Source organism: Apium graveolens, chromosome 6 (genome assembly GCF_009905375.1).
Source record: "Apium graveolens cultivar Ventura chromosome 6, ASM990537v1, whole genome shotgun sequence".
NCBI lineage: Eukaryota > Viridiplantae > Streptophyta > Magnoliopsida > Apiales > Apiaceae > Apium > Apium graveolens.
Window position 1 is genome coordinate 2,341,185 of NC_133652.1, and position 26,903 is coordinate 2,368,087.

Here is a 26,903-nt window from a genome sequence, read left to right on the forward strand (position 1 = left end):
ACGTAAAACAACTTAGCAAAAAAGAAAGTTGCATAATACCAAACATTTATTTTTTATGGGATACCTGAGATTGTTTCAGCTTCAGCTTGCAGTGAACATTCTGCAACATAAGTGCAGACTAACTTCAGGCAGACGATAGAGCGGCCATTTGATGCTAGAAATTGGACTTCTGTCCTCGGCTTACCACTGCTTTTCAACACTATAAAGGAAAAAAATGATGCCGTCACTTTTGATAATTGTATCACTCCTGAATCAATTGCAGTACGTCAACCAGTCACTGATCTATATGAATAGTACGATGTCATGAATGAAGTGTGTATTAAAAGAAGACGAGCACAAGAAAAAGAAAAGTTTCAGCACAACATCAAACAAGAAAAAGATATAAGCAGGAATCTAACCAGTGACTAGCTTAGAATTTAAAGAACAGTCTGCTAAAATTTTAAGCCATAACAATCCCATAGGAAAGCAACGCTCGCTCAGCTTTGTTATCCATAACACCTAATGCCTCAAGCGTTGCATGAGCACAATTATAGATTCAAAGCCTTCATGTTGGCATACACATACACTTGATTTCTTCTAAAATCTCGCACATTGGTTAAGAATATTTATTACTTATTCTTTATATAGTAACAGTTTGAGTGCATATATTGTCCCTTCGGGGACATCCAATAAAATTGGAATGATACAGAGAAGATTAGCATGGCCCCTGCACAAGGATGACACGCACAAATCGAGAAATGGTCCAAAATCTTTTTGCCAACCAAATCTAGGAAATGGACCATAGTTTTGTTTGAAAAAAGCTCCCAGCAAAACTCTTTTTGTTCAAATCTAGCCATGAAATCAGGGGTGGAGGAAACGTACGAGTCCTAGATCCCCGAATATATTTTTTTAAAAATATTACATAAAAATAGAAAAAAATTACAATCACAATACATACGTATTTTGGTTGACTGTAAAATATTAGCTAAGATACAACTAACCAGAAAAAAATGTATTTCAAGATTTCCTTACTGATTGAATGGTCATTAGAGTGCACTATTTTGAATTTATTCAATAAAATGATGAATACAAATAAAATACAATCTCTTAATATAATACCTATTACTAGTTATATATTAGGAGTCTAATACAGTTTTAGAGATCACATGTACAATAATAGTAACAACTAATTTTTAACTACTTCTGAGCAATGGCCTACTCTACTTATAAAGTTAATTTGCACCTGCATGCACTCACCAATCCTCCTAACTTCTAAAGTAACTATGTATGCGCTCGCCCATTGTTAACCGCACAATATGCTAGTTTAGTCCTTTATTTTTGACATATTGACTAAATAGTGCAGAATTTTGATTCTCAAATCAAAGATATTATATGAACCATATCTATAAGTGAGTCTAGAAACATGCAATAAGCCTTTTATATCATGCCCTCTTGAACCTAGCCATGAAATCGCCTTCTTTTAAATGTACGACCGACAATCAAGAGATCAAAAGGTTTCTAGTTGCACAAATTGAGGTTTCCATCCTGGATTCTTAAGCCGGCTCGGATACGATATGCTTGTGAATTTAAGTTTCGAGATAAATCAAAAGTTATAATGCCTACCTCATTAAGCTACTATTGGATTCAATGAGATAGATCTGTAGCAATCAACATGATCACGTTAACAAAAAAGGATAAGTTTGTAGCAACTAACAGAATATCGTCAAACAAGAAAAAGTAACATAAATTAACTGACTTGTACAATTAGAATATATGTTTGCATGCTTCATATGCATGTGAAATCGATACCACTTTCGCATAGACACGTTGAATGACTTAATGGAGGAGGTGATCTTTCCTGAACGCCGGAACCAACACGATCCCTGTTTTCGTTATCAACCTGCCTAAGTCTCAACTCCAAAAAGTTGAACACTGATGGAGGTTAAAAAGTATCTAAAGAAGTGTCACGATACAGTGTACACTAACAAAACTTTTTCAATTTAGCTAACTTTGTGCCCTCACAAGATTCATGCCCACTTATGTTTTTCACCATAAATAGTTTTCTTTAAATTTTTGTGCACGAAATAAATTGCTTCCTTGCTGCTGCATTGAATCATATATACATTATTAATCATTTTTATTCAAATCATATTATGTAAAGCAGAGTTTTACTGAATAGATTATAGGGTGCAATATGAACAGGTACTTGCACAAGGACAGTATACATATACACATTAGGTTGAACTACAGCTTGTCACAAGCTAACAGATTACAAAGAAAGCTAGCAGCGAATAAGTTCTCAAGCGTACAATCAGTACATCCTGCACATAATTCCGTCACGGATTCATATGAATGGTATGATGTCATGAAGGAATTGTATTAAATGACAAGCACAACATAAAGAAAAGTTTCACCACAACAGCAAACAGGAAAAGAATAAAATTCAGCAGGCAAACTGTTATTTATTCACACAATCGCCTTTTTACATTCGTACAGGGTGGCTCTGAAAATTCAGTTGAATACCCCCACGGGTGGGAGGATGGCAGATGACACAAATTGTTTCAAATCTCAACCTTTAAAGGATTTATCAGCTTTTACTAAATGAAACTATACTAATAACATAGAAGGCAGCTTCTCAAGATTCCAATACTGGAGACGAGAATACCGATGGTTGCATCCGTGTTAGCAAACATGTTACAATTCATGTTGTGATGCAAAGTCTAAAGTTCACTTCATAGTAAAAATATTAGCTAAGATACAACTAACCAGAAAAAAAAAGTATTTCAAGATTTCCTTACTGATTGAATGGTCAGTAGAGTGCACTATTTTTAATTTATTCAATAAAACGATGAATACAAATAAAATACAATCTCTTAAAATAATACCTATTACTAGTTATATATTAGGAGTCTAATACAGTTTTAGAGATCACATGTACAATAATAGTAACAACTAATTTTTAACTATTTCTGAGCAATGGCCTACTCTACTTATAAAGTTAATTTGCACCTGCATGCACTCACCAATCCTCCTAACTTCTAAAGTAACCATGTATGCGCTCGCCCATTCTTAACCGCACAATATGCTAGTTTAGTCCTTTATTTTTGACATATCGACTAAATAGTGCAGAATTTTGATTCTCAAATCAAAGATATTATATGAACCATATCTATAAGTTAGTCTAGAAACATGCAATAAGCCTTTTATATCATGCCCTCTTGAACCTAGCCATGAAATCGCCTTCTTTTAAATGTACGACCGACAATTAAGAGATCAAAAGGTTTCTAGTTGCACAAATTGAGGTTTCCATCCTGGATTCTTAAGCCGGCTCAGATACGATATGCTTGTGAATTTAAGTTTCGAGATAAATCAAAAGTTATAATGCCTACCTCATTAAGCTACTATTGGATTCAATGAGATAGATCTGTAGCAATCAACATGATCACGTTAACAAAAAAGATAAGTTTGTAGCAAGTAACAGAATATCGTAAAACAAGAAAAAGTAACATAAATTAACTGACTTGTACAATTAGAAATTATATTTGCATGCTTCATATGCATGTGAAATGGATACCACTTTCGCATAGACACGTTGAATGACTTAATGGAGGAGGTGATCTTTCCTGAACGCCGGAACCAACACGATCCCTGTTTTCGTTATCAACCTGCCTAAGTCTCAACTCCAAAAAGCTGAAACTGATGGAGGTTAAAAAGTATCTAAAGAAGTGTCACGGTACAGTGTACGCTAACAAAACTTTTTCAATTTAGCTAACTTTGTGCCCTCACAAGATTCATGCCCACTTGTGTTTTTCACCGTAAATAGTTTTCTTTAAATTTTTGTACACGAAATAAATTGCTTCCTTGCTGCTGCATTGAATCATATATACATTATTAATCATTTTTATTCAAATCATATTATGTAAAGCAGAGTTTTACTGAATAGATTATAGGCTGCAATATGAACAGGTACTTGCACAAGGACAGTATACAGTATACACATTAGGTTGAACTACAGCTTGTCACAAGCTAACAGATTACAAAGAAAGCTAGCAGCGAATAAGTTCACAAGCGTACAATCAGTACATTTTGCACATAATTTGACCTTGCTACAAAAAACTCTAGAATCACCAATCCACATATCCAACATAGCCCACCTGGTTGAGAACTATATACAGAATTATACAAGCCCCTCTTAGAATTACCAAGTTCCATGTGGTTATTCATTTTTTTGGGACTTCAAAAGAAATTCCACATTGCACGAATAAGGGAAACAACATTATTAACATCACATATCAAAGAGCTGTCCGGATTTCTACTAATTGAACGCAACCACGTGATCATGTGTTGAGCACAGAGCAAACTATTGTTTCACCTTTTACTAAAAAATAACATGTGCTTATCACTTGCAGTGGAATATTAATATCCTATCTTCAAGGGGAGTTTTGTATGGATCTCCGAGCAATTCAAGCTACAAGACTAATGCAATCCACCGACTAAAAGGGTTTACCGAACTCTGAAGTGTTTTAACAAACTCGTTCATCTGTGTCGTAAGATAGTTGTTAAGTCTACAATTCAAGGTCTAAAATTTATGCAATACACCACTAAAGGGATAACTAAATTCTAACTCAAGTGTCTTAACAAATTGGTTCAACAGTGAGAACATAACTATTAAGGCAAGGGACATAATTGCATAATAACATATTACCATTACATACTTTATCATCATAACCTCTGATCTGAAGGGACGTACAAAACAAGCCCGAATGTCTGAACCAGCCAAAGGTTGATTCCCGTTTCAACTCCAAAAGTTAAATGGCTGATGGAGCATTTTCTCATGAGAAGTGATGCCTACATGTTAAGAATGAAATTTGAGCAAGAGGTCAATAATGTACAGAATCAACTTTTAATATGTTCGCTTAAAACAGAACCAAAGCATATAAATGAAGATATAAAAAATGGAACGGAATTAATCAAATGATTTCCACCTTGAATTTTGGACTAAAAAGGTCCACAAAAGAAACTAGATTTGCAATTGAACCGAGTGCATTTATTTACTTACACAGAGAGATTAATTTTTTTTGTCCTCTGTAAATTTAAAAAACAGAATGCAGATAGTACTTGTACTGATTTTATTTTCCATACCTGATTTTAACTTCTTGTAGGTGAATTTTTGGAATGCACAATATTTATCCATCCTTCCTTTCTAAAATTTACTTGCCTCAAGCATAACTCTAGAAAGGATGCAGACCGGGAGAATATAGTGTTGACAATTGCATGGACAGCCACTTGGTCAAAAACTTTAAGTAGAAATCCCTGTGTCATTCAAAACAGCACGTGCGATCAAAAGAATATGTTAATGCAGTCATACCAGCAAATAATGGGACCAAACTGTTGGAAGATGCAAATGTTCATAGTCATTAGCAGAACTTAGAATTAAGTTCATGAGTTCTTTGACATGAATTGCTTATATACTCCAAAACATTGTTCTAATATATGGTTAATTTTTTCTCAACCACCCTTATATTCGTACCTAGATCCGCCACTGACCATGAGTATTTTTTCTCGTTTAACTTTACAAAAAAAATCATTATTTTAAGCCATCGCCCTATGGCTCCTAGTCCTCCGACATGAATTGCTAAAGGTTCATATACTCTAAAACATTAAAATAATTAATAAATTATTTTAAAAATTTATTATAAGGGTTCTCATAATCTACTAATCACCATTTAGATAGGTAAAACAGCATATGAAACATAGAACTGTAAACATATGAAACATTGTTCTAATATATGGTTAATTTTTTCACCCCCTTATGTTCGTACCTAGATCCGCCACTGACCATTAGTATTTTTCTCGTTGACTTTACAAAAAAACCCTTATTTTAAGTGACCTAATTGCACCCGAGTTTTTAAATGGAAAGGAAGTAAGTGATTGGGAGGTAAAGTACTTTCATCCCATTTTTGGAGTGAAAATTTCGTGATAAAATTATACCAAATTTATATTCATCACCACTTGCTTTCGTTCCTTTTTAAAACTCGGGGGCACAACTATGAATGAAAGTGAACCTTCCCTTTCTCTTTGAAACTCGGGAGCAAGGGGTAAAGGTTCATATACTCCAAAACATTAAAATAATTAATAAATTAAAAAAAAACATATATAAGACCGTGTTCTTATGTACCAGAAAGCAGATATCTTATAATCTAATCATCGTTTAGATAGTGAAACAGGATATGAAACATAGAACTATACACATACAATACATTCCTACAGCCCACAAAAAATTGCATAAAAAGGATACAAAATCTAAAAAACTTAAATACTATGTTAATATTATGTATAAGAAAAACAGATCGGAGAAAAGAGTTACATACCGGAAAAAGATGCCGGGAATTGCATTGATCAGTAGCTCCTCTTTCATCTTCTGCTTTGGTTTTTGTTTGAGTGTTGAGAATCCCAAAAAACCCTCGTGTAATATTTAAAAATAATAAACTCCTACAAAACAAACATTGCCTTATGTGTGAGAGTGGGGACTCTGAAGTAGGTGTACGTGTACACACTCAGACATGCTTTGGGCATCTTGGAAACTGTGCACGACTCTCCATTTCCCTTTTCAATGCACATGTCCGAACACTATTTGTCCCTCCGTGTACCTGTATTATACTCTGCGCTTAGAGGCGGGCACGTATTTTAAAACTCTTTATAGTATAATTAGGTGATATAACCGCGCAAAGAGCGGTTTTAGGGAACTCATTTGTATTTTGGTTAAGGTAATATTTTATATTGATAATAAATTTAAAATAATTATAAAATAATAATTCTTTACTTAAGATTAATTTATTTGTCGATATTACGGTTTACTACTTTTTAACCATCTCCAAATTTTTTCTATATAAAATATATTTTTCTGCCCAATTTATTATTATCCCTTGATCAATGTCATACTCTTCTAAATTTGACATCTTAAACCGAGCATAAGCACACTTTACTAAATATTTAGATCACTTTTTTTTATAAAATATTTATAGTACCTCAAATTGAGTCAAATAGGTTCCCAACATTCCTCGAATTCCATAAAAATTAATTGTTAACTCCAAAATCTATCAATTGACTTTGAATTATTCTTTGTTGAGAAAATAACGGAAGCATTATCTATAAGTACAAAAGATAAAAGTTTAAAATGTTTTAATCTTGAAAATGACACCAAATATCACAAAAGTTTATCATTGAACAATTTATTTTAATTAGAGACATTTTTTAGTTTTCATGTATTATACACACAATGTAAAAATGTGTGAATAATTTATACTACATGTAGTACATCAAAAGCAATGGCCACGAACTTTACTATTTTAAGGCCCCATCCTACCTAAATTCAAAATTACCATCTCTTAGCAAATATGGAGCCAATATTGTTAAAAGTTAAAACCCATTTATGAATGAAATACTCAAAAGTTTATAGTGTGTTGATGCTAAAGTCCAAAGTTAACAGGAGAAATTCACTGATCTTACATACCAATTTCTCAAAGAATTGGTGCATAGATAAGAACTAAAATAGGGTGGCATGCAAAGTACAGCAGTGTATTCATCTTCCGATGAACATCCTTCTCGGCTAATGCTAAGGGATACAAAGATAGGAACTGATATTCTCACATGAACTATTATATGCATGGAAAACAATAATAATAGATTTAATAACACTTGTTTAACATCCGCGAAAGGAGGTAAATTAATTTCCTTTATCAACAAACACATTCCTATCACATTAGACCAAAGCATGGATCTGTATATATTTTGGGTTTCATGCTTCAGCATCCAGGTTTTTTTTGCTATGCAGAGAGTACAGCTAGATTTGAAGCAATTTAGAACTTTTCCACAACCTTCAAACATAATTCTCATGTCGTATTCTGTAATCAGAAATACCCAATATCGCAAAAAAAAATTATAATGAGATGTAATATCCATCATTAAACACCTAAACACAATAAAAACATTACAGGGAATACAAATTTACATTCGCCCATAGGCAGGTACCGAAATCCAAGATTTATGTATGGAACCAAAGCATGAGATGACAAAAGGTGACCATTTTAGTAGAGATTCAATCTTCATATGAAAATTGACTGACAGCTAAAATAGAAATTGCAATGCAACAAATAGAAGATACGCGATGAAAGTGCAAATGCAATGTCAAGGTGAAGGTGAAGTAGTATGCAGATTAAACAGCAGGCTCATGTAGCTGAAGTTTCATTGCTTTTTTCAGCAGTATTTTGAAAACATGTGATGGCTTCATCTTCTTGTAGCTTTCTGAAACACTAACATCACCGGAACTGCTTTGTTACATCGCAGAAAGGACGTTTAAGCACTGTGATCACCTTAGCCCCTACGGAGTAGAATTATATGATGTATAATCTGGAATACCCGGAATAGGAGTCCTGGAGGAGGTTAAAAAAAAGGATCAGGCACGAGCAATATGTAACTATATACAAATATAGATATAGATGCATTGTACCAGTTGGAAGCGCAAAATTTGATGTAGTTAGACGAAAAAAATAATGTAAAGATTACTAATATATAAATGGCTTAATGACCTTTTCACCCCAATGTTTGCACCAGTGTATTCATAAACCCTTAAAGTTTAAAACCGTACATTTTCGTCACTCGGGTATCGAAAATGTGCACTTTTACCCCTGGACCGAGACAGATGATAAAACGGTACGGAATGACGGGGTATTTCTCTAATTAACCAACCGATATTCAAACAAGTTTAAACGTACCTTTTGAACCTTAAAATTTGGTATTGAACCCACAAACCCTTATAATTTGGTATTTAGACAAGTTGCACCCTCACTAGCACGTAAACCTCTCAAGAACCCTCCTAACACAGCTAATTTGCATATATAAGTCACATATATGTGTGTGTGCATTCAGAAACACGGGAAAATTATGGAATGAGGTGCCCAGTTTTAGTAGTGGTACGTTCACTATCTTAAAACATTGACAACAGTTGCGAAATTATCATCCAATATAACAGTATATGAGCTTTCCTATGCAACTTCAGTAACTGCAATCCCCATTGCAAGACTAATATCAGCTATTAATAATGCAGAAGCATCATTGGTGTCATCACCAGTAACTGCAACTATATGTCCCCTCCTCTCTGTTTCTTTGAATTAAATTTGAGTATCCCACATCCAGTGGCCATTTATTTTGCAGTAGATCATACAATGATACATTGTCTCATGTGATCATCATTATGTAACCTTGTTGACAATTTTGGACATCTTTCCACACCTCAGATCGATATGGATTCTTCATACCGACTAGACCCAATAGGATCAAGTTTTCGTCTTTCAGTTTTGGGTCTCTGTTATCATATTCATGTTCTGAAACTTGTTGGTATGCCCAAAATTTGGTATAAACCTTGTTCGGGTCAAAACCGGGTCAATTGGTCAGAATTGAAGAAGGAATGCCTAAAATTGAGGAACAGATAAGATAATCTTTCCATAAAAGGAAAGAGGGCGCGCCCTTTGCGTAATCAGGACGCGCCCTATGATAAAAATGGTTGATGGAAAGTTGCAAGTGTCCATGCATGGGAGGCGCGCCCTCAAACATAGTGAGGAGGCGCGTCCAATTGCTGAAGAAAGGGTGAGGAATTCCTTGATTGAAATCTTTTCTATGGTGAGCCTTAGGGCGCGTCCTAAGTGAGAAATATAGCTTGGATGGGACTTCAACATGATTACTTGGATGAGCTCTGTGGAATATTTAAGGAAGATGGAGATTATTATTACTAACTTATTTGATGCAGGAACTCTACTGAAGAACTTCTTCCTGTAGCATATCTACAGGAAAGGCGGTGTCCGTGGTCAGAGACCTCCAGGGGTATGCCTGGACTGAAGGCCTCCTCCTGTAGTCAATGGGTGTCCTCATCGGGGATGTGGGGTGAAATATGGTGTGTGCTTTGGGAGCTCTGTCTCTGTAGTCAACGGGTGTCCTCGTTGGGAGACTTTGGAGTATCCTACACTTTGCACCCAAAAGCTTGGGATCACTTGTCCTGCAATCTGGTAGGGGCTCCTTATCGGGGGGCAAGGATCCATCCAATATTCGGGGTGAACCATGGCTATACCTGCGTCCACAGACTAGAGAAACAGCTGGTAGCGGAGGGTTATCCTTGGCCAGGGAGATGCCTCATCCGTGAAGTCTCGAAGCCGCGGACGAGCCTTGGACCTTTGTGGTTGGGCCTCATCGGCGGACATTCCTAAAGCTAGTAAAAGACGGTTTCCAGTGGGTTCCCCATTGGGCCTCGGGATAAGAAATCTAAGTCTATTAGGTTTCTTGTTCCCCAAGAACTACGTGGGCTTGATTCCCTATAAATAGGGATACGTAGGCAAATTGCAAAAGGGTGAGAAGCGAGAGCCTAAGGAGCCACCACTAACCCTAAGTAATCTCAGCCCCCAATAATCACCACCACCAAACACTGTTCATCTCTTCCGATGAATACTGTTCATCGAATCCATCGATTATTGTTCACGTTTCCGACAAAGAACCACCGTCACAGATCTTGTTTCCGGCTACGAACCTCAAATTTTGTTGTTACCAAATTCCTCCGTCAACACTTGTTTATGTGCATCCCTTCTCATTCCCCAATATACACTCATTATCCACTATTTACAAAAACAGATAATTATATTTGATCAGCGCAAGTGTATACATTTGAAATAAATTATTAAGTAATATCGTGATGTTTAAGCTAAACTACCTTTTTTACTACTTTCATTCTGAAAATCATACCAAGATGTTCAAATATTGATTGCTAATTGCAATCTATACTCGGTATTTATTTATTAATTAATTAATCCATAACAAAAAGATCTACTAGGAACATAATCTACTATAAACGTAAAACAGAAGAGTTAACTAATTGATATACTTAAACATGCTTATAACATAGGATTGTCTTACAGTTTTCATGTTGTTAACATCTATGAATTTACTAGTGAAACATCCATCATTTAGAATATTCAGATTTGTTCTGTCCAACCACCGAGGACAAATATTAGGCACGTCCCTTATAACATGAGAGGTTGATAATATCAAGAAATATTAGTATAAAACCATTCAGGCCTCATTACAGTTCCTGAAGAAGAGTGATAGAGGAAACAAGAAAACCACTATGGATTGATACAGAAGCCTCTTTCTCGCTCTCCTGGTCATTGGGATATGTCATGCCTTTGCTGAAGGTGCACCTAAGAAGTTAAAAAGTGAAAGTTTATGCAATCAGTGTTCTGCATGTGATACGAGTAAATGTCCAGCAAGTGAAGCCTACCCTCAAATGACTGCATATGATAATACACTCATTTGCTAGAGCTTTGCAATCTGATTATGTTGATGCCAATGATAGAGGAGTTTATTCAGTGCCAAATATTGAAGGGGATGCATCGACCGAATATAATGCTTATTTTGGGTGGCAATCCACTTCCGGTGCAGCTTCTGGCTATCACAGGTACCCACAATGTTCTTGCAAACTATCTAAAGATGAGAGTTTTAAACAAGATTAGCCTATAAAATCATTATCATAAAATAGAAATATAACTATAAGTACAAAAGTAAACAAGTATATGTTGGACATGTTGCAATGGTGCATCCATTCAGCATAAGAATTACACTTAACAATTGACATGCATTATTATTATGGAGTCAAGTTAAGCAACTATATGGACAAGTGTTCAGGAGGGCAGAACTACCTCATTGTTGACAAGCATGGAAGGTGAGCCTTCATGCTTTAAAATCCCTGGAGAGTTTGGCTGAAGCAGATTGGAAATCATACAGCCTACGGGAATATCGATTCTGGTTCTCACGCAGTACTGGGAAATGCCTTACAGTATTTGGAGGAAAGACAAATAAACGGATTGTTGGAAAATGCCTTAAAGTATCTGGTTCTCAAGAGTTAATTTTATATCCATGTAAACCCTAGGGTTTTATGAGTGCAATTCCAAACTTTAAGGTCCAAAATGTACGTTTTAAACTTGTCCGAATATCGGCTGATCAATTACTGAAATACCCTCGCCGTTACGTACCGTTTTATCATATGTCTCGGTCCAGAGGTAAAAAGACACATTTTTGATACCCGAGGGGCGACAAGGTACGGTTTTAAACTTCAGGGGTTTATGGGTACACCGGTGCAAATATTGAGGCTGAAAAGGTCATTAAGCCTATATAAATAAATAAATATATATATAATAATTGCTTAGCAATCAACATATGACGGGTCAAGCTAAAGAAGATTGAAGGCTAAATTAAATATAAATAAATGATTGGCTTTTGATATCTCTGGTAACGGATATGCAGCCAAATCAATAAGGAAGAGAAACATACATGAAATATTGATCAATCAATGATCAATAAAATGGTGAAGGCTTCAAAAATAAGAATACTAGAATAGACACCCCTGATATTGCCACGTAGGACACCCGAAATCCTGCTTTATATAGATATATAGATTCTGTAAATAATTTTTAATTTTTTAATAAAATTTTGTTGTTTAAAGTTTAATATATAAAAAGAACATTTCAAAAATAAATTATGAAAGTTTAATTTATATTTATCTATAAATATATGTCAAATATTGAAAAAGACTGTATACAATTGGATGTGATAGAGGAAATACTAAACACAAACTATTTAGATACTTAATCCATACTTGTTTGATCATTTATAGCAAGTCCAAGACTGTTCTAAAATATTGTCCTAAACTAATATTTGAGGTTTTTTTAACGAGAATAGTGGTACATAAATAAAATTTGGTTCATAAAAAAATTATAAAATAATATGACACATAATATGTGATGTTTTAATTGGGCTGTTAATGTTAATAAATGGCCATTATAGTCAAAGTGTGATGCCCTTAATTTTGGGGTTAGAAAATGAGGACCCACACACATTTAATCTATGAATTAAATAAGCATAAACCCCGATTAACTACTCACAGGATCAAACAGGATAAAGTTTTAGACAAGATTACAACTACCAACCATAAAATATAATTTACAACCACAAAATAAAACCAAGTTTACAGAATCGATTCCGACATAAGCGTTTGATCACTTATAACCTGCACTACCTGCTCTGGCATCTGGAAGCCCTCAATACGGTAGGGGCCACCAGGTACGCTCTTACGAGCTGTGCGCCTTAGCCTGGCCATCCTCTTACTTAATTGTCATGGTTAGAACAAAGCAAAACATATGAGTATAAAACTCAGCGAGTAACTATATACAGTTCTACGATACACAATCCATAATTTACCATTATTGTTTTCAGGGCATTCTACTTTAACATCTCTAGGTGGCAGATTTCTGTCTTTTGGGCTATGAAAGGGTTATGAAGAAAAGCTTTGGGCTTTCAGGAAACAAGGCTCAAGATGGGGTGGGATCCGACATTCATCACAAATCATTAACAGGATCACAAATGATCTCTCAAATGGAAAGTAAGAATCTTTTCATCATTGGGAATCAGTTATACGATTGATAATATTAACAGAATCAAAATCAGGGTTCACAAGTTGTAAGCTAATCAATGTCACAATCAACTCTTTCAAAATAGTATAAGCCATTTCATTTTCAAAGAATCATTTACTGAATAGGAAATTCAATTCCTCTTTAAATAATTATGGAACCCTTGATTGGACTACTTTAACTTCCAATTCATAATAATACGGGTGATCAGCCCGTACCGACCTCCATCCGGTTTTTAAGGTACCTATGGCATAATTTTAGCCTTAAACTGGACTAGCCCCGCTTGCCTCTTTATATGACTGGACTAGTCCCACTAGTCTCTTACGTCTCAATCCAATCCATCAGGAATTCGTTTGGAAAACCTTGTCTTGGAAACGAAAGGTTTTACTAAATTCATTTTATCATTACCGAGAATATGAAATCATTCAGACTTTTCCCAAGTCGAAACTCATTCTTATGTTCAATTTCAATAATTCAAAGATAGGGAAATGAATCAAGGATAAGCAAAGTTCAATTATAAGGATCTTGATCAAATGATCACAAGGTACACAAGTTAGGAAATCATAACAGTTTTAAGGATCATCATGAATAAAATCATAAAGAAATGAAGGATTATTACACAAGGGATATGCAAAGATTCTTATAGGGTTTATAAGGATTCAAGGTATTAACAGGTGATCAGGATAAGAAAAGTTTACCAAAGGGTTTGGACAATAATCTTATCAATAACAAGTTCACAAGGACAATGACAGGGTATCTCATGAATCAATAACATGGGTACATTGCTATAAAAGTTCAATACTCTACATGGAATGAACAATATCCTCTCTATAACAATTTACACAAGTAAGTGGAGTTACTTGCCTGAATTCAGAATTCGCTTTCCTGTTTCACAGAGATTGAACTACTGCCACCTAGTATACATTTCCCTTTCCTAGCCCGAATGCCTTCACGCTCCGAATCTACAATTCAACAATTAAACCCTAATTAGATTATCACTCGACGTTCCCAGAACGCTTAACAATTCCCTTTTATCACGATACCCTAAGAGTATATATACTCAATCATAAATACAAGCACGTTTATACCAAAACCCGTATACTTTAATCAAAGAGACTTGGATCACGTATTGCGATGCAAATACGACATATAACATTTAATCTTTGTATTTCAAACTCTATACTCGAGTTATTATAACAATACATAATCTTATATCAAATAAACCACATAATTCTTAGAAATCTCACATGCATTCAATTGGTAAGATATTGGTATCAAATCAATTACTTTTACAACCATAATTCATTTGGCTTTATCACAAAACACAACAAGAAATCCAATGATTCTTTTAGATTCTAATCTTGTCAAATACAACCTCATATCTTAACATGCAATCCTTATTTCATCCAAATCTAACTCCAATTCATCATTATAATTCATGAAAACACATAAGCAACACTTTAAGCACATAATCCATCTTAAGTTTCTACAAATTTGATTTATACTATTCGAATTTTCCAAGAAACATCACATGCAACGCCATATATTTACATGCAAGTATAGGGATCATTTATAATCTTTAGTTCAAGCCAACATTCATCATTTCAAACCTTTTTCATAGATTACCGAAGCAAGTTTAAATTCTCAAACCAAAACCCTTTATAAACTTGAATCAAAATCAAAAACCTCTTTTAAAAAGTAGAAATTCGAACTAAAAACCATTTAATCAAGACAAAAGATTCTTTAATTCTTAAACCTTAATTACCTTAAGCAAACAACTACTCCTCTCCTTTTTATTTACACAAATTCGAACCAAACACTAACACAAAACCAACCAAATCACTTGCAACCATTTTAATGCTACCATTCATACTATCACACATTAAAAATCATTCTTCCCACATAATTTCTAAGAAAAATCCGAACCTAACAAAGGTTCAAGACCAAAAGAAACTTAGAACATTGACATGCAATGACTTTTAGTGACATGCATATAGATTTTTATGACATACATCCCATTTTAATCAACTAAACACCAAAATCACTTAGCAATAAACTTTATTTCCCATCTTCTACACACAAAACTTCTTTTACCATCAAAACTCATAAATCCACCAAATATCAAACATGCAAGTTATATTTTAACAAGACTACATCTTTGCACTAAGAATAACACACTCCTAAAATCCCACCGGCTCTCCTTGGATCACGATCGGTGGTGGTCGAACTCAAGAGTGCCCAACACGGGTCTCCTCTTTGAGTTTTGAACCTTAAAATCATAAAACACACTTGTTTACATTCCCTTATGATCACATACCAAGAAATTACGCTTTCTTGAATATGACCAAAGAAATTAAGCTAAAAAAAGTTGTTTAGAAACTTACATGCAAAGTGCAAATGAGTAGAGGGCTGAAAATAATGATTATTGATGGGTAGATCTTTGAATTTAAGTTATGTTTTAAGGTTGTATGTAAGAGAGAAAAGAGAGATGGAGAGAGAGCCGAGAGAGAGAGGGAGAGAGAGAGAGAGAGAGTTCGGGAGTAAGGGAGGAGAGAGAGAGAGAGAGAGAGAGAGAGAGAGAGAGAGAGAGAGAGAGAGAGACGAGAAGTGAGGGAAGAAGGGAAGAAAAAGAGAAGGGTGGGTGGTTTATATAATGATACTGCAAGGGTAGTATGGTAATTATGCCATGACTTGATTTTCACTTCTCATTTCTTTTATTCTCATTCCCAAAAATGAATTTGAATATTATATAGCTCTCTCAGAAAAGATGAGAATGGAATGAATAATAATTTTAGAGCATAGATCTCGAAATTAGATTTTCGGCCATATTTTCAGAATAATTTTTGAGCGAACGGTTGATTAAATACGGATTTTACAAGATTATGCTGAAAATAGCATTTTAACTCCATAAAATCATTTTAAAATGTAACAATCACAAAATAAATCCGTCTATCATTTTTATAAAGTCTCTAGGACTATTTTGAAGGTAATAAAATAAATATCACACCTTGACCTTATTCGAGTAATTTTATAAAATTGTATAAAGGTTCAATAAACCTCATTTAAATGAAATAAATCCCTTAAATCACTTTTTAAAATCAACAGATCACGTAATCATGCATACAAACAAGCAAACACATACTCACACATCACAACTCATATCTGATCACGAAATTTCCCTTTTTATTAATACTCCCCCTTTTCGCGTATCGGGTCACGTTCTGCCTGACGACCTGACGCCAAGCGTTTCAATTACGCTTCACAATAAATTCTTTATACCAACTGACACGGCACTAGAACACGATACTCACTTAAACATTCCATTTCACACAATAGCATATAGTTCACATTTAAACACTTTAACCTTTTTTTAAGATGGGTTCCGTTCTTCCTGACGGCCCGACAACACAACTTAACTCCTAAGCTGACTCTTTAAATTGGAACGCATCTCTCTACGCTCCCAGTTACTAATATACAATAAGGACAATTAACATAATCATTTAATCCCTTTTTAAATGATATAATTATAATTACACCACAAAATCATACTTTATTCACTTAATTACGTCATGAGATTCCCAGTCGTTACAATCTACCCCCTTAAAAGGATTATGTCCCCAAAATATGGTCTAAGCAAATAGATGGGGATACTTTTCTTGCATTTCACTTTCTAATTCCCAAGTTGACTCTTCCACTAATGGATTTCTTCACAACACTCTAACTAGAGGTACAACTTTATTTCTAAGTGTCCTCTCTTTTCGATCTAAGATTCGAACTGGTTGTTCCACATAAGACAAATCTGGTTGAATTTCCACTAGTTCCAATTCGATCACATGGCTCGCATCAGCATTATACTTCTTTAGAAGAGATACGTGGAATACATTGTGAAGATGTTACATCTGCGGGGGTAACGTTAATTCATAAGTCACCTTTCCAACTTGTCGTAGTACTTCGAATGGTCCAATATACCTAGGACTCAACTTCCCTTTCTTTTCGAATTTGGATAAACCTTTCTAAGGAGATATCTTTAACAAGACTTTATCTCCAGGTTCGAATTGCACATCTTTTCGTTCTCGATTCGCGTACTTCATTTGTCGATCTTGAGCAGCAATTAATCTTTTTCGAATCATTTCCAACTTTTTTTTTCATTTTTTGAACTAGCTCTGGGCCAATTAATTTGCGCTCACCAACTTCGTCCCAATATGTAGGGGATCTACACTTTCTTCCATACAACGCTTTATAAGGCGGCATGCCAATACTCGCGTGATAACTGCTGTTGTAGGAAAACTCAATCAATGGCAAATGTTCGTCCCAATTTCCTTTGAAATCTATCACACAGGTTCGCAACATATCCTCGATCGTCTGAATTGTTCTTTCACTTTGTCTGTCAGTTTGCGGATGATATGTCGTACTCATTTTCAGCTTAGTTCCCAAATGATCATAAAACTGTTGTCAAAATCTCGAGTTAAACCCCGGGTCTCTATCAGACACGATAGATACTGGAACTCTGTGACGCATCACAATCTCGTTCAAATACAATTTGACTAATTTTTCTAACAAAAACCTTTCGTTTATCGGCAAGAAATGCGCTGATTTCGTCAATCGATCGACTACTACCCAAATCGTATCATTATTAGACTTGGTCTTTGGTAATCCTACCACGAAATCCATCGCGATATGTTCCCATTTCCATTGTGGTATATCCAGTGGTTGAAGCAATCCACTTGGTCTCTGATATTCCGCTTTTAATCTTTGACACGTATAACACTTACTTATCCATTCTACGATTTCCTTTTTCATATTTGGCCACCAATAACTCTCTTTTAAATCCTTTTACATTTTTGTACTTCCAGGGTGAATTGAAAATCTCGAGTTATGCGCTTCATGCAAAATCTCGTGCTTTAGCTCCACAACATTAGGTATCCAAATACGTGATTTAACACGATATATTCCCTTCTCATCTTTTTGAGCTTTGATTTCTTCTCCTGACAACTTGTCTTTCTCGCGGTTCATTACTTGCTCTTGACAACGTCTAATCTTTTCTAAATTTCAGGTTGAAATGATATAGCATACATTGCTTCACCTCCAGATTCTGGAGTCTGAACCTTTATTTCCATCTTTTCAAAATCCTTGATCAATTCCTCCGATGAAGTTAACATATTCAATCTTTCATTGCGGCTTAAAGCATCTGCTACCACATTCGCCTTTCCAGGATGATAATTTATTGCACAGTCATAAACTTTGATCAATTCTAACCATCTTCTTTGTATCATATTTAATTCCTTTTGAATGAGAATATACTTTAAACTCTTATGATCTGTATAGATCTCGCACTTTTCTCCATATAAGTAATGCCTCCAAATTTTAAGGGCAAACACAATTGCTGCCAACTCCAAATCATGCGTGTGATACTTCTGTTCATGTGGCTTTAGCTGCCTTGACGCATACGCTATTACTTTACCGTGTTGCATGAATACACATTCAAGTCCTTTATACGAAGCATCGCTGAAGATCACAAATTCTCCTTTCTCATCTGGTTACACCAACACTGGGGAGGTTACCAATCTCTTCTTCAATTCTTGGAAGCTTTCCTCGCACTTATTCGTCCATACAAACTTCTCATTCTTCCTTGTCAACTTACTTAATGGAACAATAATCTTAGAGATATCTTGCACAAACCTTCTATAGTATCTTGCTAATCCCAGAAAACTTCTGACCTTCGTGGAACTCTTGGGTCTCTCCCAATTCATCACTGCTTCTATCTTGGTTGGATCTACTTTGATTCCTTATTTATTGACTACATGTCCAAGAAATTGTACTTATTTTAGCTAAAACTCACACTTCGAAAACTTGGCATATAATTTTTTTTCTCAAAATTTCTAAAGAAATCCTCAAATGCTCCTTATGAACTTCTTCCATCTTGGAATATATCAATATATCATCGATAAACACTATAACGAACTTATCCAAATATTGCTTGAACACTCTGTTTATAAGATCCATAAATGCCGTTGGTGCGTTCGTCAAACCAAACGCCATTACCAAAAACTCGTAGTGTACATATCTCGTTCAAAACGCTGTCTTGGGTATATCCTCCGTTTTAATCTTTAGCTGATGATACCCAGATCTTAAATCAATCTTGGAGAAACACGTAGCTCCTTTTAACTGATCAAACAAGTCATTGATTCACGGTAGAGGGTACTTATTCGTAATCGTCAACTTATTCAATTCACGATAATCAATACACAACCTCATACTTCCATCTTTCTTCTTTACAAATAACACCGGTGCACCCCACGGGGATACACTCGGGCGTATTACTCCTTTATCCAATAATTCTTGCAACTGCGCTGCTAATTCCTTCATCGCGACTGGCGCCATACGATAGGGAGCCTTTGATACTGGTTCCGTTCCAGGAGCCAAATCAATTGTAAACTCAATCTCTCTATCTGGAGGTAGTCCAGGTAATTCTTCTGGAAACACATCCGAAAAATCTCTTACTACCAGAATATCTTCAATCCTTTCGGATTCTTTCTCTACGTCCTTGACATGAGCCAAATAAGCTTCGCATCCTTGACCTAGCAATCTCCTCGTCTGAATAGCCGTTAAAAACTTTTTCTCTTGCCTTTTCCCCTTGAATATCACTTCAACACCATCCTTGGTTCTTAACTTCACCTTTTTACTTTTATACTCTATTTGCACCTCGTGGTTTGACAACCAATCCATTCCTTATATAACATCAAATTCTCCTAACTTAAAAGGGATTAAGTCAGCAGAAAAGTGCCGACCTTCTATAATCACATCACAATCGGGACAAACTTTATTAACAATGAATTTCTCTTGATTTGCTACCTCTATAATCAAGTTGGGTTCAAGAGGGTACGCAACACAATTTAATCTACCAAGAATACTTTCAGAAATAAAAGTTCTAGTTGCTCTAGAATCCATCAATACTTTTACTTCTACTGAGTTAATAACAAGCATACCTGCCACCACATCCACATCTCGCACAATATCTTTCATTTTCATATTGAAGGTTCTAGCTATGGGTTGAGCTGTTGGTGCTGGGAGAGGCGGCGATCCAACAATCCTAAGAACATTGGCCTTTTGAACAGGCTCCTTGCAGTTTCTGGCCATATGACCCACTTTTCCGTATTTGAAACAAGTTAAATCAGGCTTCTTTGCTCCATTTGGGCACTCTGATGAGTAATGCCCTTTTTGGTTACACTTAAAACAGGTTACATCCAATTTATTACACCTTCATGGGTGTCTCTTCCCACATTGCACTCTTGAATCTGGGGTCTACTATCCTTTCCCGGTTGTCCTGCCTTCTGGAAACGGTTCTTCTGAGCTCCGTTACCGGGTTTAAACTTTTAAAACTTTTAATTTTGACCTCCTCCATTCTTTCCAAACTTTCCTCTGAATTTTGAACTTCCTTGCTCTTGTTCTGAGCTTTCAAACTTCATTTTCCTACCTTCGGTTTCTCTTTTTGCAGCTTAACGCTCTCCTTCCACTATCATTGCCTTCTGCACCAAGGCGACATAACTCTTGATCTCCAACAATGCCACTTGACTTTGAATCCATGGCCCAAGACCCTGCTGGAACCTTTTGGCCTTCTTTGCCTCTATATTCACATACTCAGGTACAAATCTAGACAACTCCGAAAACTTCACTTCATATTCTGCTACCGACATATCTTCTTGTCTAAGGTTCAAAAACTTCATCTCCAACTGGTCTTGCATATAACTTGACAAATACTTCTCCACAAACATTTCAGTAAACTTCTGCCATGATAAGTCCTTTCCTTCAAGCAAAGCCTTCGAAGATTCCCACTAGAAACTTGCCTCATCCTTAAGGTAATGACTTGCATACTGAGCTTTCTTTTCATCCTTAACTTATGCTAACTCGAACGCTTTCTCCATTTCTCTTAACCACGATTGAGCTTTTATTGGGTCGGGCAAACCTAAGAACTATGGGGGATGGACATATTGAAAGTGTTTGAAGTTTCCAACTTTAGGGACTATGGGTTGTTGCAAAAGCTGAGCAAGTCGGCTCATCATAGTGGTTTCTTGATTTATTTCTGGGTCTTGGGTTTGAATTTCTTCTTCTTGGTGATCTGGTGAGTTGGTCATTTCTTACAAACCTGATTGAGCAATTATTTAGCAATACGATAGCATGGCATTGATATTTATAACAACATTTTATTACGAAATCGCTTTTGCGGGTTTTAAGCTTTACCCAATTTTGCACATACAATCCTATTACTATATAATTTCCTCATACCAGTGTTGTTTTCTCATGGCACAGGGCATGATTTTACGAAATTTTAAACACGGTTGTCTGAAAACATGGTATACAAAACAATTATAAAGGTTTTCAGGGTCCACAATAGGAAACAAGATATATGATTGATTCAACAAGCCAAAGGTACATACATAATAGTTTGATTATGACAAGTTCTGAAGTAAGGTACAATAATATAGCAGGGTTAAACAGAAGGAAAAGTGGAAAACATCCCCCTATCTACCCTTAACTTCTAACAACAACTACTACAAAGTTTTGAGATACAATACAACAAATGAAAAAGGGGTCCCGACATCTGACTAAGTATCCCAAAGCCTATCGGCACTGAAATCAACAACTACGGGCTCCACCGAAAGTCCCGCCTGACCAACACTAATCTCTAATCATCCAGAATCTCTCTTACACAACCAACATCCAGCGAATGATCTTATGCAACCTCCGGGCCTCAGCATCAGCATCACTAGTGGATGGTCCCTCATCCAATCTCCTCCGGGCAACCTGCTCCACCAACTGAATCCTAGCTCTCCACTCCTCCATCATTACCGCAGTCCTCTGCCTAGAGTCTCGAATTAACCTATACACCAAAGCTCCCAACTCAGGAATACGGGAGTAAACAAAGTCTCGATCCTGGGCTAACTTACCACCAACACTGACAGGCACAATTTTAGGCATTTCAGACTCTGGCTCAGGGGCTGGGGTATCTGCCTCTGGCCTCAAGGGTGATATCTGCATAGGAATCTCACTACTCTTAGATGGATCCTCCTCTGGATCTGAACTAACATACACAGGCTTCTCTGAAGAGGGTGGAATGGGGTCCACTGGGGTACCAGTCAAACTAATCTCTGAATCGGAATCACTACCACTACTGGGGTGCTGAGAGAAAACACAAAACAACAACCAAGAAATAGCATTAGAGTTAAATAAAACTTCCAACTAACTCACACCCTAACTCTAGTTGCAACTTTAGCTTATATACACTTTCCTTAGACTATACCTAATACTCTAACTCAACTTTATATGAGTCGAACACTCTCGCGATATAGATATACCCAAAATACCCCTGTTTATCCTAACTTATCTCAGGGATTAGATTCTGTAGCTCTGATACCAACTTGTGACACCCTCAATCTCGGGGTTAGGAAATGAGGACCCACACACCTTTAATCTATGAATTAAATAAGCATAAACCCCGATTAACTACTAACATGATCAAACAGGATAAAGTTTGAGACAAGATTACAACTACCAACCATAAAATATAATTTACAACCCCAAAATAAAACCAAGTTTACATAATCGATTCTGACTTGGAACTGACAGATAACCCATTGTATCTTAACAACTTTCTGGCTAAGCGCTTGCTCACTTATAACCTGCACTACCTGCTCTGGCATCTGGAAGCCCTCGACACGGTAAGGACCACCAGGTACGCTCTTACGAGCAGTGCGCCTAAGTCTGGCCATCATCTTGCTTAACTACCATGGTTAGAACAAAGCAAAACATATGAGTATAAAACTCAGCAAGTAACTATATACAGTTCTACGATACACAATCCATAATTTACCATTACTATTTTCAAGGCATTCTAATTTAACATCTCTAGGTGGCAGATTTCTGTCTTTTGAGCTATGAAAGGGTTAAGAAAAAAAGCTTTGGGCTTTCAAGAAACAAGGCTTAAGATGGGGTGGGAGCCGACATTCATCACAAATCATTAACAGGATCACAAATGATCTCTCAAATGGAAAGCAAGAATTTTTTCATCATTGGGAATCAATTATACGATTGATAATATTAACAAAATCAAAATCAGGGTACACAAGTTGTAAGCTAATCAATATTACAATCAACTCTTTCAAAACATTATAAGCCATTTCATTTTTAAAGAATCATTTACTGAATATGAAATTCCATTCCTCTTTAAATAATTATGGAACCCTTGATTGGACTACTTTAACTTCTAATTCATAATAATACGGGTGATCAGCCCGTACCGACCTCCATCCGGTCTTTAAGGTACCTACACATAATTTCAGCCTTAAACTGGACTAGCCCCGCTAGCCTCTTTATATGACTAGACTAGTCCCACCAGTCTCTTACGTCTCAATCCAATTCATCAGGAATTCGTTTGGAAAACCTTGTGTTCGAAAATAAAGGTTTTACTAAATTCATTTTATCATTACCGAGAATATGAAATCATTCAGACTTTTCCCCAAGTCGAAACTCATTCTTATGTTCAATTTCAAGAATTCAAAGAGAGGGAAATGAATCAAGGATAAGCAAAGTTCAATTCTAGGGATCTTGATCAAATGATCACAAGGTACACAAGTTAGGGAATCATAACAGTTTTAAGGATCATCATGAATAAAATCATAAAGAAATGAAGAATTATTACATAAGGGATACACAAAGGTTCTTATAGGGTTTATAAGGATTCAAGGTATTAACAGGTGATCAGGATAAAAAAAAAAGGTTACCAAAGGGTTTGGACAATAATCTTATCAATAACAAGTTCATAGGGACAATGACAGGGTATCTCAAGAATCAATAACAGGGGTACATTGCTATAAAAGTTCAATACTCTACATGGCATGAACAATATCCTCTCTATAACAATTTACACAAGTAAGTGCAGTTACTTTCCTGAATTCAGAATTCGCTTTCCTGTTTCACAGAGGTTGAACTACAAGCACGTTTATACCAAAACCCATATACTTTAACCAAAGAGACTTCGGATCACGTATTGCGATGCAAATACGACATATAACAATTAATCTTTGTATTTCAAACTCTATACAGAGGGTATTAAAATCAATGTCTATTACATATTTATTTTGTAAAAAAAATTGAATACAATGTTAGAGTTAAATGTAGTGTATATCTATATATACACATTTTTGCATTTTTGTGTACCCAAAATTTGAAATCTAGCAAGAAACATGCCATGTTTTCCCAAAACAAGCTAGCTGTGTACTTCGGTTAAAAACATGTTAACACTGTCAACTAGTAGGGGTTTCTTTTGTCATTTTTGAAAGAGTAATTGTATACGTGCGTGGCTTTGTGAGTTTCTCCTATTTTGTATTTGTGATGTCAACTCACTCCCGTTCCGGTCTGCCTAGCCTCCTCCACTCCTTATTTCTTTTATTATAAAAATCGATTTATTTTTAATATTATGACAATATTCATAAAATATTTATAAGATTAATAAAATAATTTCTTAATGATTGTAGCATATATGTAACACATACATGAGATGTAACAACTCCTTTAATTATAATATGCAACAATTTCTTATATTGTAATATAATAATCTTCATTTTAACTAATATTTTAGTTAAAAAGGTATTACATCATGTGTACGTACATATATAAATACATGAAAAGGATACATCGAAAATTGAAGATATTTGTATAGAAAGATAAAAATGATTGCCGAACTTGTGCTAGTTACCTATTTGTTTATATTTTTGATTTTATATTTATGTGAGAGTTATATTTCGGTGAAAGTGTAGAACACATGCATATACAATTTAGTTATGTAAATTCATTTTTATAATTTTATTTTTTTGAATACAAAATGAATATATAAATATCTATTCAAAAAAGAGAATTTTAAAAATAAGTTATAAAATTATTATTTATATTCAATTTAAAATACGTATCAGACAATCTCTTATTAACGTAAATAAATGGTTGAGACTGAGTAAGTACTATATATGAATATTGTAGTACATAAATTCACGGTAAATGGATATATTTTTGCAAACTAAATATATTAATTTAATGAGATTATTTATTTTTTAATATATAAAATATAATAAATTTCCTTTCAAGTAATAATTTCACATATTAGTGTTTTTGTGTATTCAGTCATATTTTTTCTATGTGTTTTCAATGACTAGAAAGATTTTTAATAAATATTTAGCAAGTTTATTCAGCTAGTCCATTTTCTAAAATTTATACCGGAAAATAATATTTATTTGATAAAATTATATATTATAAAAATTATTTAACAGTACCATCTTTTCATCAAAATTTTACTACACTCACCTTGTAATCATTGTCATGTACAAGTGTTTTACTCAAATTTCTACAATTCACCGTAAATTAGCACATGAAGTGCATATTTTTTTTGGTCAATTATAATATACATAGCACTAAGCCATTAACATGTAAATTCCGAATTATTTTTTCTAAGTTTTAGATCAAAGAGAGTGAAGACCAAGCTTGGCCCGAATGATGCTAGAAAAAATTATTGTTACCAAAATCACCTAATGCATTCGGGGGAAAAAAAGCAATATTTACCCGAAATTTTGGATTTACCGAACCCGATTTTTTGAATTTGGGTTTGGATATGAATTTAATTTTTAAACCTGAAATTTTTTGGATTTGGATTTGGATATTAGGTATACCGATCCGAAACCAGATGCAGAATCTGAAACTCTACCCAAACCCGATTTGAACATGAAATCCATCGTATACCTCATTTTTATGGCACTTCAATGCATGACCTATATTACTTTTTTCAACAAAAAATTTATATTTCTCCCTCTTTCCAAATCTCTCTTCTCTCATCATTTTTTTGCTCTCTAATTATAATTCAAATATATTATTATTTTAATAAGAATGCACAAATATAAGGCATGTAGTTCGAGTTGATATACAAACAATATTGTTTTAAATCATTAGTACATAATATTTTATTATATTTATAAGACATTTACCAGGAGATTATTGAACGTGTCATATATTTCAAATTAATTTAATAATAATTATTACATATTATCTTAAAAATTATTATAAGAGGATATAAGGTTCGAATTTCACCAATAATATATTAAACATTTACAAACTAATATTAATAAAAAATTGCATGGGACGGGCGAATGAGATGTAATTTGATTCACCTCTCGATTTAGTTTAGTTATCTCTTTTACTCACGACAACCACATGTTTTTAATCAAATGATTATGGCAATTGGATTCAAATATGAAAATTATACATACTTCACATTTATTAAAAGATGTATTGTTGAATTCAGCTACTAGACTAAGTTGTTGAAACCTTTTGATAGAAGCAACATTGATGTTACCTAGTCTAGCATGCCATAAAGTA

General features: G+C 34.9%; 1 protein-coding gene and 1 non-coding gene across 3 annotated transcripts in view; one reads left to right on the forward strand and one right to left on the reverse strand.

Moving 5' to 3' along the window:
• Positions 1-26,903, reverse strand: part of LOC141663916 (uncharacterized) — a 75,735-nt gene that overhangs the window by 7,858 nt on the left and 40,974 nt on the right. The window contains exons 1-4 of one of the 2 annotated variants that reach the window (XR_012551733.1): positions 6,351-6,585; positions 5,122-5,292; positions 4,695-4,827; positions 65-4,519 (exon numbers count right to left, since the gene is read on the reverse strand). The gene's annotated coding sequence lies outside the window, so the exon portion shown is untranslated. Of the gene's footprint in view, positions 1-64; positions 4,520-4,694; positions 4,828-5,121; positions 5,293-6,350 lie in introns of those variants that run through there. The other variant, XM_074469762.1, reaches the window with a different exon arrangement.
• Positions 650-752, forward strand: LOC141669678 (U6 spliceosomal RNA). Its single transcript, XR_012553946.1, has one exon. It is a non-coding gene; the product is annotated as a U6 spliceosomal RNA (small nuclear RNA).